At 37.7% G+C, this 11936-nt stretch overlaps 1 non-coding gene across 1 annotated transcript; it reads left to right on the top strand.

Moving 5' to 3' along the window:
* The first annotated feature begins 11470 nt into the window (after window positions 1-11470).
* On the top strand, window positions 11471-11577 carry LOC128133136 (small nucleolar RNA R71). Its single transcript, XR_008231314.1, has one exon. It is a non-coding gene; the product is annotated as a small nucleolar RNA R71 (small nucleolar RNA).
* Window positions 11578-11936: the final 359 nt, after the last annotated feature.

The raw sequence follows: 11936 nt of genomic DNA on the forward strand, positions 1-11936 counted from the left end.
TGCTGTCCTGGCTGCAACTCCTCCTGCTCGTCATCTAACGGCGGTATAACAAAACGACCCCTGATATTCACCACCACTCGCATAACACCCAAGACTTGAATGGTCAAGTCTGTGTCCGGGAATCGAGTAAGATTCCTCACAAAGTCATGGGTCAAAATATGATATGACCTAGCCAGGCGAGTAACCAAATGCCCCCTAGTAATCGAGCTCCCAGGCCTAGAATTGGCCGCTTTCTTCCCCATGAACCTCGCCAATATATAAGGTAAATCACAACAAACTCCCGGGGTCATAAGAGTCCATAAGTAAAATAGATTATGAATGGGGACTTTATCACCATGATGCTTGTGATTTATTGAAAAAGTGATAATGTGGTGCAAAAATCGAAAAACAGGATTCCGAATTTGTGACTCACTCGAGTCACGAGTGTTGTACTCATGGTTAGAAATGCCCCGCCAGAACTGCACATCCAAAGTACCGGGAGTAAAATCTCGAACACATCCAAGCAAGAGCGGAATGAAAAATGGAGATTACGTCTCCACTTCTGTATAGAGCCCCATACGCCAAGCAAATTCCCGAAGACTTCACTCTTGATACACACCACCCAAACAAAACATGAGTGCCCGGTTGTAGGTGAAATCTAGGGTGCGTTCCTCGAAGCATACGGTAGAGAAAAACTCCACCGATAATTCCCGATACACGGGTTCTTGAATGGCAAACAAATTCCTCCACCTGTGAGAAGTGAACGAAAATTGATCTCCATCATAAGTCTTCGACCAATAACGTTCCAACTCAGCTACCATTCCCACTCCTCCAAGCCATCCCCAATCGATAATTGGGGCTATTGCAAACTCCCTATTATACAGCCATCCAAGCCAATTCTCGTACGTAGTTAGCAACGGTCGGGGAATGTTTTGAGGAAACTGGTATAAGGGATGTATGCTTGCTACATCTATCGGGTTTTCCTCCTGTAGAACAGCTCGTCGTGGTCCCATTTCTGCATACAAAAGCAAACCAAAGCAGCAAACATCCAAAGCATTAAAACATATTAAATGGGTCTGCCAGAAGGCACGACGTGGCCAGGCTATGCCACGTCGTGGGCCGCATCGCAAACAGCTTATGGATCGGTCATTTTATAAGCGATTTCTACCAAAATTAGTGCTTAGGGTTTGTTCCTATGGACATCTAAATGACATGCAATCTAAAATCAACCACTAGATTCAATCAATTTCGTGAATCATACAAACCCTAACCATGAAAACTTGAAATTTGAAGAAATAACTACAAAATAATGAGTAAAACACATACCAAGTAGATTAATTGGCAAGATCTTGCAAGGAAATTGGAAGTAGATTAAGAAATTGGCTGTGGGGTTTTGTTGTTCCCGTTCTTGCGGCAGCTTCCAATATGATTGGGAATTATCGGTCAAAGGGTTTTAAAGAAATGGTCCCCCCTGATTTTTTAAAGGCCACGACGTGGCTGGCTATGCCCATGTCGTGGACCTTAAATCTGTTTTATAGTCCCGTATTTCCATTTCGACCCACGACGTGGCTGGCTATGCCCACGTCGTGGAACTGCCAAATGCAAAATTTTAATAAACTCTAACATATTAACTAATTACTTTGCATATCATTCATTATTTAAAGTTCCCCACAACTAATTCTTTCCAATTATCAGTTTTCTAGATGATGAATTGATGTCTTTCCTAATTAAAAGCTAAAAAAAATTTAAAAGAAAAGAAAATGCAAACCAAGCTCGAGTTGCCTCCCGAGAAGCGCTTCTTTTTCTTGGAGTCTTGAGCTGGACTCCGTGCCTACTACGTTGAATCTTCGGAAGAGTCTACCACTAGGATCTTTTGTTCCTTGAATCGCCGTTTGTAAGCTTCAACTCTCCTTTTATACGCCTTCTTTGAATTTTCCTTTTTAACTTTTCCATCTTCTTCAAGCTTGTGTTTTGTGCCCTTCGTTTGTTCCTTGCATTCCATAGCATTCTCCTCCTCTTTCACCACTGGCTTTATTACTCTTGAAGTGACCTCCTCTTCATCACTTGTCATTTCCTTGTCCTCTTCGCTCACCCAAGAAGGCGGGCTCTTGTAAGCTATGACTTCAATCAAATACGGAACAGATGCCCTCAGTTTTGTCCTCTTGACTTGATGAACTGCCTTTATCTCTTCTTCCATAAGTTTTTCCAGTTCTTCTAGTTCATTCTCTTCATTAATTGTGAACACCTCTTCTTTATCTTCTTGAAAGTCATCTTTTATCCCAAAGACTTCTTTGTCATCTCCAACCCTCAAAGTGAGCTTAGACTTGCGGATATCAACAAGGGCTCCAGCAGTGTTAAGCAATGGCCGGCCAAGGATTATTTGAACATCTGGATCTTCTTTCATGTCTAAGACTAAAAGGTCTATTGGAAAAACAAAATTTCCAATGTTTACCAAAATATCCTCCACGATGCCGCGGGGTTGTCACCGAACGATTCGCCATGTGAATCTTCATTTTTGTAGCCTTCATCTTCTTAATCTCCAATTTTTGATAAAATGAAAAAGGCATTAGATTAATGCTAGCCCCAGGATCGGCTAAAGCATTGACCTTCATTTTATTCCCAAACTCACATGGAAGAGTGAGGCGTCCAGGATCCCCCATCTTTTCTGGTGTTTCTCCCAACACAACTTTTGAAGTTTGTTCACTTAGAATCACTGTAGACTGCTTCTTTAATTGCCTTCGAGTATCTATCAAGTCTTGCAGTAATTTCTGGTTCTCGGGAGCTTTGGATAAGGACTCGACAAAGGGGGTATTAATTGGGATCCCCTTCACATGCTTTACATACTCTAAATGCTCCTTCTCCAGTAGACTAAGTGCAGCTCGGGTGGGAAATGGCAAAGGTGGCTGATAAGCTGGAACGGGCTCAAAAGGTTTTTGATCAGACATGCGCCACGTTGTGGCTAGAGGAGTGCCACATCGTGGCGAGCCTGGTTCAGCACTTTCTCCATTTTCGATCCTTGATTTCTTGGGCTGCTGCGGTTCTTCTTCCAATGCCTCCAGGAACTCAGATATTGTATCTTCTTCAGTATCGATGGCCATTACGTGAGATTGGGTCTTTACTTCGGGATTCTTCGGGGACAATTTTTCATGAACTAGATGATGGGTTTTAGTCATAAGACATCCTATGTGCTCATACAAACACTAATGCTCGGATCTAGGTTTCTCTATTGTACATACTTTGAATCCAAGACTTTGAACCCTAATTCTAGCATATGGAAATCAGAATTCCCATGAAAATAGGTTTAAGAACATACCTTGATTGTTATGTAGCAATAACAATCCAATTCCTCCTTGAATTGACCTTGGAAAGCAGAGAGTCACAAGTGTCACTCCTCTAATGGCTTACAAACACCATAAGCAAGTGGAGAAGGTATAAAGAGAGAGGAGGGAGGTTAGAATTCGTCCTTAGGACCTCTTGGGAAGGGTTGGACGAATTCCTATGCCTTAGGGGGTTTATATAGGTGTAAAGCTTAGGGTTTTAGTCCTTATCCTTATCTAGTTGCTTATCTACCAAGCAACCATAAGATAAGTCCTAGAAATCCTTATCCTAGTCAAATTCGAAGGGATTTACACCTCAAATTCGTTCACCATATATATAAGATAATTCTTACCTTATTTTGTAACTATCACATAATTACAATTCAGCCCCTCTAGTTTAATTAATTACACTTGATCACAAAATTAATTCTTAATTAATTATTGACCAATATTAATTAAACAAATATGATTTCTCCTTTAATATATTATTCTTATAACATATTAATAAATCATAATAACCTCTCTCTCTATTTATTTCTCCAATCAAGTTGCTTTGGTGAAGGCAACCCAAAAGGACCATGCACCATCGGGTCAAGTACATACCAAAATAGTTATGGACTTAGACACTAATCCAACAGTCTCCCACTTGGATAAGTCTAACAACTATTCTGCGTATGACTTCGGATCCCGATCTGCAATCGTAGCTTTCCAAAGCCGCTGTCAACTCTGATCATATCAAATACGCGTGTCCTTAGATAAGGGATCATATATTCCTGCATTCTAGATATCATATGAGATATGATTTCAAATCATTCTCTTTGTACTACTTCTCGATTTCCGATTTATGACGACTGACTAATTGAACAAATCAAATTAGCCCTAGCCGGGCCGAGCATTTACGTTTGTCATCACAAAATCATCGAGGGGCCCAAAGATATCGCTTTTATCCTACTTTGGATAAAAGGAACGGATAAACTTCGATACAATGTTTGCTTGTACTCACGCACCAAATCACACACAACAATATGTTTTATAACACCAAGTTACTGGTGCGTTTACATATTATCAATGTGCAACCGATTTGCAAGATACAACTCACACATCTCGGTTTCAAGAATATAAGATGTTATCGTCTCACCAATCACTCGTGATACAATCCATGGAGTGATCCAAGTGAGCGTGGGTCTAATCCAATGCTCAAATCACATTCATAAGCACTCATGAACGTTGCAGCAAACATTTGCTTATGTCTAATACTCTTTTAGACAATCCAAACACCAATTCACGACAGTCTTCATTCATATCTACTTCCAACATATGAACGACTGTGGCCCGTTCGAATAATTCGATTATTCTTAATAAACTCAATTATTCTGGAAGTCAAAACATGCAAAGTGAAACACAAGAATAATACTAATCCCATATGGCCTCAAACCTTTGAGTATAAATAAAACTCCTTTTATTTATCACCATATCGATTACTCATTATTTGTCGTTTCGGGTAATCAACTTCTTACTTGAATTCCAACACTTGTCCCATGCTCCTAGCATGCACACAATGTTTACCTATGGTTCTTACTTTGTGAATTAGATCACATTGAACACATTTCCAATCATTCTCATTTCACAACTCCAAATCCTTTTCATAAGTGAAAGAATATCAAATTCTTGCTACGTATAGAATATGCTAGATTCTAACATTCTATGCAACTTATCCTTTCGTAATGTCATTGCACCAAAGTCACAAAGACTATTGCCAATGATATTACAAAGTCTTCTATTGGAGATTGTTACAAGACAATTCCATAGATGTGATGTCTCTCACTCAAAGTACTTTCTTTGAACATCCTTTTGCATAGAAGTTTCTAATCTAGTCATAGATTTCTCAATATTCAATTCCCAATATGGACACACTTCCATATGTTCCATATGACAACTCATTCTTAATAGAATCTTATCTATTCATAATGATGTCGATATGGTCCATCCAATATGGAAACATTTCCATATTTTCCAATACTATACTTCCAACTACTCACAAGCGACCAATCCTCGTCGAACTTTGGATTGTCCTTTGATAGTTGTTTAATTGTTTTAGTCTAAACCGATTCTAGTCCTTTTTCCCTCTAAATGTGCTCGACATTTGGAAAAATTTTAGAATGGTCAAACATTAAAGCATTTGCAATCGATCCTATACCCGAAGCGTATGGGACACGACGCATAATGTTTTATTTGCTATGTTCTCAAAATTCGAATTGTGAAGAGGGATGCCGTAATCATAATCGAAATTTTAAGAACACACTTTGTACCTTTGACTAAATTTTATTAACATTTCTCAACCTAAACCTTTAGATTTGAAATGAAGCATAATATTCTCTCCCTTAATTATAGCAAAATAACCTTTCAACTATTGCGACTTTGCAAAGTATGACTCTTGTTTTCTATAATTAATATTGCTAATCTTGCAATACTTTCCTTAATAATCATACAATCATAACTTTTATGCTCCCACTATCTTGATGATTATTATAAAACATAACACTTATGCTCCCACTAGCTTCGACATGTATTCATAAACATCTTAACTTTCAGAAAAACAATGCTTATTGAATTTCTTAAGTTCATGTTTCTAATACTTAGTGCTTTGATAATCTTTTATCAATGCTTCTTGAACTTATACACCTTTGCCTTCGATAGTTCATATGTGTGTCTAAACAATTAAGACTAATTGCCAAACCTCACAATTCAAATTATGGAAAGGGATGCCGTAACCATGATTGAATTTGAGAATGCAATTTTACAATTACTATTTTCTTAAAATCTCTCTTAGTGAAAGCATTTCTTCACAATCATTTTCATGAAGGAGGAAATCTTATGACACTTAGATTTGAGCAGTGTATGTGTTCCTATCCATGTGAATTTGTTAAAACCAAAGTTTATGACAAATTCAAACTCATATGGACCGAGCTTTCTTAATCTTGATTTCTTGCCTTATGGTAGCACAGCTGCCCACCATGTCTTCCAAGTAGTTAAGCAGCTCACCCTTTCCTATCAAAGTACCTTTCATTGATTAGGGTGCTTTGCCTTTTATGCGTTCAAAATGAGAACTCATAGAACTCACATGCATAATTAACTTGATTGGATTGGCACAGAATCAAAATAATGTCAACACGATAGGTTGTAAACCTCAACTCGTGTGCTAGTGATGATCGATAAGGTTTATTTGATTTGTTCTTGAAACCTTTCAAGACCATTAAGACTCCCACTGACTCCTTGACATATAAGATTCTCTTGTCAAAAAACCATTTCTTGACAAACAAATATTCAATAGTTAGTGCAGCTTTTATCATAAGACTTCATAAATTGGTCCTAGTTGGTCTTTGTCTTATCCAAGACATCACAACTTTCCACATTTAATGAAACCTTCTTAATACCTTTCACTCAATGTCACAATCTTAACTTTAAGACTTGTTATTGGAACGAAGTATGATTGACTTATTGATTTAACCATTTCTTCAATTCTTGATTCCTCTTCTTAGACATTCAATTGTACTAAGACTCACTTAGAGGATCAACTGAGATATGGTTCTTAATCATTAAGACCTATCATAAAGCATAAAAGGTACTCTCCCATCTTCTTAGAATGGAGAAACTTTTATCTTTCTGCCTACTTGATTCTTCTTATTCGTTCTGCTATTGATCTAAACCCTTTAATCAATTCAGAATTACACTTAATCTTGTAAGTATAATCATATTTACTAAACCTTTAGTAAATCATGACGAATATCATTGTTACTCTTATGGTGGACTTGATCAACACGCAACATTGTGTGCTCGATCTCTTATTCCTTCACTTGACACTTTGTCAATGAATTTGTCTAATTTCCAAATATGAAATTTCTCATTCATCGTGCATCCACGTTGCATGATTCCAGGTTTCTGTCCAAATGAAACTTGGGCGATGAGAAACTCTCCTTATTTGGTAAATTCGTGATTTTTCCATAAACACCATAAATAAGAATCATATCCATTTGTTGTAGAAATATTCAAACACCAATTTTCATAACGATTTCATTGCAAGGAAATAAACAAATAAATAAATAAGTCAAACGAAAAAAAAATTATTTATAAAAGCAGCGGAAAACATTTGTCCTTACAATGCAAAATCCATTGAAAACTATGTATTTCAAAAGAAAATTTCTAACAACTCTATCATAACTATCTAAGCTCAAAATCTAATCTTCAAGTCCATGCGATCAAGATCCATTCTTTGTGATTAGATTTATCTTGTTCTTTCACCAAGCTTCCTTTCTTTTCACCGATCCTATAAAACATTCAAATGCAATCTTATCACATTATGTATCAATGAATAGGAACTTAATGGAGTTAGATAGTGGATTTTACCTGAAGCACAGCCATACTCTTTGACTCTCCCATCTTCTGGACTCTTCAGGCTCTTTGGGCAGACTTGTATCCAACGCCCTCTCTTTTGGCAGCAAACGCAGGTCGGTTCTCCTAGAACGTCCTCGGAAGCATGGTTGGTTGACTTTCCCAACAAATATGCTCCATTGCTTCACCAAATCATTTCTGATTCAGCAGCAATGAGCATGTAAGTTAGGTCAATGAGGTTGTCGTCATGATCCATCATATAATACTTTCTTTTGAACTCATCATATGATTCAGGAAGTGACTGCAAAACCCAATTCACAGCCAACTGATCTGGGAATGACACACCCAACATTATCAACCTCTCAATGTGTGATTTCATTCCTAGAACGTGGGCACACACGGGTTTACCATCTTCATGTTTCATTTCCAATAGGGCTTTAGTGATATTGAACCTTTCAATTCTTCGATCTTGTGGGTTGGGGAGAACAATAGGAGGAGGAGGAGGAAGTGAAGCATGATTTCTTGTTCCTCGATCGAATCGTGGAATATCATCTTCATGTGGAATGCTTGTTCCACGGGATTTGGGAATACCATAGTTGTCGAACTTTGACATCTACAAAACGGGAGAAAACGAATTCAAGTTAGTTGATTGATTGAGTCCTTGGTAAATCACCCAAATGAAATTCCAAGGCTAGGACCCAACACAATATTCTACAACTCGGGAGAGGGATGCCGTAACCCAAATTGCAGAACATTTGAAGGTAAGTGAATGACGATTCACTAATTTCCACCACGAAAAACGAAAAAGAATTTAAGTTTTAAATCTATGAAAACTCCTAGATCCTTTGAGATTCATTGAACTTTCAATGGCATGTTTAAATCTCGATATGCCCCTCTTGTTTGTGACTGGGATGCCGAGGATCACAAAGCGGGTGTCAATAACCATGCAAACTTACATGGTGCACTCACATGTTACAGTCACCTATTCGATGTGCCGGTAAACCACACACGCTCCACCGAACTATGACAAACATTGAGTCACCCTTTGCTACCTTTGCTTATACCCATTTAGTGTGCCGGTTAACCACACACGCTCCACTAACGTCTTCGCAAGGGCACAAAGTGTAATTTCATGGAATTGCATCAATTCACTTTTGCCTAAGTAACTAAGATTGGGAATTTTATAAAACATTTAGTTACTTGATAATTCATTATACTTATAATGGAAGGTTTCGTCCTATCCTACCCGTTCGGCTAACGACCCTCCACTAGTCAAGAGTGCGGTGGGTAAGAGTGGATACCCATTCAATCGCCATTTTATAGGCAATTTCCTTAAACACCCCTTATAGACCAGCTTCGTGAATGAGGCCTACTAACGGTAAGACTGACTTTTACTCATACATATATATAATGTTAGACCTTTAATGTTATATATAGTATAAGGTGTATTTTTATGCTTTTAAAATACTAGGTGGTTTAATTTAACAATCATACTTTTAATTCAATTAAATTGTAGACCTAAACTTTTATGGATTTATTAAACTTCTTTTAATTATACACCTTAATTAATTAATAAAACCATAAGGGTGTGATTTGAACTTTTTCAAAACAATACTAGAGTTTTAGAATTTAACATTCCTAATTAAACTTTTAATCAACTTTTAAATTCCAAAACTTGAGGGCAAGTTTTGAAACATTTCAACATATTAGGGTTTAGAATTTAAATATGCATCAAAATTAAACTATTTAGTCAAAATTTAAATTCCAAAACTTGAGGGCAAGTTTTGAAACCTTTTTCAAAACATTAGGGTTTCAACTATTTAAATTTCAAAACAACAAAACTTTTGGGTTCAAATTTAAACTATAAAACCTAAAGGGCCAAATATGAAACTTTTCTCAACAACAAGGATCAAATAACAAATAATTCAAATTAACATTTAATCACATAATTATCCATATTTGATGATTTCTTGCAAAACAATTTATCAATTTACTCAAAATAATTAATCAATTATCTTATAAGGAAACAATTATCTTATTAATTGATAAATATCTTCAATTAGATCAAAATTATAGTCAAATATATCATATAATCGGATTAATAATGATCTAACATGATAAGGTAACTATCCATAAGCAAAACAGCAAGAAATCCCGAAGTACCCTCCTTCTGACGAGTTGACTCGTCGAGTCACCTTGGACTCGGCGAGTTCAGCCATTGACTCGGCGAGTCCAGCCTCCAGAATGCAAAAAATCTAATTTTTTAGTTATAACAAGCATCAATACAATAGAAACCAATCAAGGCTCTGATACCACTGATGGGTTTTAGTCATAAGACATCCTATGTGCTCATACAAACCCTAAAGCTCGGATCTAGGTTTCTCTATTGTACATACTTTGAATCCAAGACTTTGAACCCTAATTCTAGCATATGGAAATCAGAATTCACATGAAAATAGGTTTAAGAACATACCTTGATTGTTATGTAGCCATAACAATCCAATTCCTCCTTGAATTGACCTTGGAAAGCAGAGAGTCACAAGTATCACTCCTCTAATGGCTTACAAACACCATAAGCAAGTGGAGAAGGTATAAAGAGAGAGGAGGGAGGTTAGAATTCGTCCTTAGGACCTCTTGGGAAGGGTTGGACGAATTCCTATGCCTTAGGGGGTTTATATAGGTGTAAAGCTTAGGGTTTTAGTCCTTATCCTTATCTAGTTGCTTATCTACCAAGCAACCATAAGATAAGTCCTAGAAATCCTTATCCTAGTCAAATTCTAAGGGATTTACACCTCAAATTCGTTCACCATATATATAAGATAGTTCTTACCTTCTTTTGTAACTATCACATAATTACAATTCAGCCCCTCTAGTTTAATTAATTACACTTGATCACCAAATTAATTCTTAATTAATTATGGACCAATATTAATTAAACAAATATGATTTCTCCTTTAATATATTATTCTTATAACATATTAATAAATCATAATAACCTCTCTCTCTATTTATTTCTCCAATCAAGTTGCTTTGGTGAAGGCAACCCAAAAGGACCATGCACCATCGGGTCAAGTACATACCAAAATAGTTATGGACTTAGACACTAATCCAACACTAGAGTGGCTAGTTGACCAAATTGTACTTCAAGGTTATGGATGGAGGCTTGCTGGTTCTTTATCAAAGTTTGTTGTTCCATGATGGCGGAATCAGTGGCATCGTGTCTCTTTTCCGAAGCCTCCATAAACTTCATTAAAATGGTCTCTAGGTCGGGTTTCTTCTCGGCCGGTGGCTGCTCCTTTGGATAAAGGGCTCGACCTGTCTGCCTATATTTCTCTTCTTTTTGCTTTTTATACTCTTCATATGGCAGCCACTCTTTCTTCGGTTTCCTCCAGTCTTCATCAAACTTATCCCCACTAGAGTAGCACACTTGAGCTCTTATGTTCCCAAACTCATCTATATTGCAGTCCTTGGTCAAGTGTGAACCACTGCATCTCTCGCACCCCACTCTTATGACATGTATCGACTGGTTCATTTGTGTTATCCTACGATCCATGTTATTCAGCATGGCCATGACAGCTGCAATTTCTTCAGTTTGGGCCCCTCCACCGCCTTTGATTCCATCTTGCCTTGGGTTGTGGTATTCGCGAGAGTGTTTCGCGAATTCTTCAGTTAGCTCCTTAACCTCCCTTGGATTTTTCTTTGTCAACGGTCCTTGAGAATCAAGGAGTTGTCTTGTCATCACATTGACCCCATCATAAAAGATTGACATCTCTTGCTGCACATTTAGGTCATGTTGAGGGCAATTTCTAAGCAAGCCCTTGTACCGCTCCCATGCTTCATATAGTGATTCCCCCGGCTGTTGCTCAAAGTTGGCTATTTCCTTCTTGAGTTTGGCTATCTTGGATGGCAGGAAAAACTGGTCCAGGAATTGCTCACGCATTTGAGCCCAAGTGGTGATTGTACCCGGTGGGAGTGCTTTCAACCACTCCTTAGTAGCTCCTTTGAAAGTGATGGGAAGCATCCTAAGAAAGACTGTGTTTCTGTTGACATTTGGGACATTGAAGTAATCCGCAATGTCGTTGACTTCATCTAGATGCTTAAAACCATCCTCATGATCTTTCCCGAAAAATGGGATGTCCTTCAGTGCGGTCAATATGTGTCCCTTCAGCTCGAATGTGGCAGTGGCAGGTATTGTCGGTTGGACTAAACCGGGACCCACATCTTCTCGGTTCGCTTGTGTGTTCTTCAAAT

Source organism: Lactuca sativa, chromosome 3 (genome assembly GCF_002870075.4).
Source record: "Lactuca sativa cultivar Salinas chromosome 3, Lsat_Salinas_v11, whole genome shotgun sequence".
Classification (NCBI taxonomy): Eukaryota; Viridiplantae; Streptophyta; class Magnoliopsida; order Asterales; family Asteraceae; genus Lactuca; species Lactuca sativa.